The sequence below is a fragment of the Bidens hawaiensis genome, unplaced genomic scaffold, assembly GCF_021521415.1.
Source record: "Bidens hawaiensis isolate Kalapana, Puna unplaced genomic scaffold, B.hawaiensis_p1.1 tig00053972_1, whole genome shotgun sequence".
NCBI lineage: Eukaryota > Viridiplantae > Streptophyta > Magnoliopsida > Asterales > Asteraceae > Bidens > Bidens hawaiensis.
In genome coordinates, this window is record NW_027499718.1 from 31,518 (window position 1) to 33,125 (window position 1,608).

A 1,608-nucleotide genomic window follows, 5' to 3' on the forward strand; every position below is an offset into this window, starting at 1 on the left:
TCTTAATTGTTAAGAGATTCGGACCAGTAGAACCAGAGTTAGCGTTGAGTATGTGATGTGGTGGTGGGGAATCGAGGATGTGGTGCATCATGTATGAGTGGCAAAATAATGGTTGTGAACACACATGACAGGTTAGATGGGTAAAATTTTAATTTAACATTATTTTAAAGCTAAATTGTTAAAAGTTTTAATGACTAATTAATGGTTGGGAACATATATATAATATATAAAGGCTACCGAATAGTCCTGTATTATGAACATATAAAATTTCACATTACGCATCCTCTCGTAGTTATAACTGTAGTGATTTCATTATGATGGGTCTTTTTTCAATAGTATTTCACCTTATTATGTTATATTTAAACATAGTAAAAATGAAATGATTATATTAAAGAAAAAGTAGATTATCAAGTCGAATATTATATTGAATATACATATATAAAACATCTAGTTATAGGCTTATAGCTTATAAAATATACAGTATAAATGCAAGCTGCTTATGTCCATATGCAGAAAGTTAGCAAGCTGTCTCGGTTTGACTTCCTTTCGTAACCAAGACCAACACCGTGTTTGTGTTTGACTTTGTATTTGAATTCTTTTGATAGCCAACGAATCCTTCAGATAGGTCTCAGGCTAAATTCATCATATCAGGATACACTCGTCTTTCGACCTGAAAAACTCCTATCAAGGATAATAATGATCATATCAATCTCTAGAAGTAATTGTGTACAAAGTGGTCCTTATCAACAAAGGGCAATATAATCACCCAAAAGGTGTAATAGGTGAAAATGGTCACACTAATGCTTGCTAAAATGAACCCAACCGCCCTGTCTGCCAATTCCATTGTATGTCCACTTGTAGCCTGTAGGTCAATTGTTTGCCGATTATAAATGCTAGGGTTTTTGTTGAATGTTCAGATCACGGGCTTCCAGATCTTTCTTTGTTCACGTAGTTGAATTGAACAATGAAGACATGATTCTAGGGAACTTGGACAACGCCCGTTGACACTCGGCCGAAGTCACGATAGTACGGCGAGATAAAACCCGTTCGATTCAAGGCTCCAACTAGTGAAGACCACCTACTCACATAGTCTCTAGTCGTCACGCTGATGCATCTGAAACTAAATGCCGGGGGCAAGAATAGAACCTGGGCCACATAAAACACCAAACATATTCCTTACTACTCTACCACTAGCTAAATTGTAATTAATTACTCTCACGCTAAAGCTACTTCACACTTGCACGAAATATGGTTACATTAATAGTGAATTTGTAAACACTTTCTTTTATGAAAGAGAAATTATAACACCAGAAAAGTATAATGCTAGTTTACTAGTGATGGTTTCTGCAAACATATTCATCATCCTATCGTTTAAATGAAACAATTTTCTATCTAAAAGACTTGTATATCTAAAGTACATAATTATGATATACTCATGCGGATGATTCAAATCCTTCGTGCATTTGTATGTGGATAGTAGGTTAGCTTGCCGCTCAAAACAAAAAAAGTATTTAAATCTCGTTAATAATATTTATCTTCGACAAAATATAAATCTCATTATTGTTAATTGTTCATAATAATAAATTATATATATATATATATAATTTT

At 33.6% G+C, this 1,608-nt stretch overlaps 1 pseudogene; it reads right to left on the reverse strand.

The window, feature by feature from the left end:
• Nucleotides 1-712: 712 nt before the first annotated feature.
• Nucleotides 713-915, reverse strand: LOC143600361 (dolichol-phosphate mannose synthase subunit 2 pseudogene; annotated as a pseudogene).
• Between the last annotated feature and the right edge of the window lie 693 nt (nucleotides 916-1,608).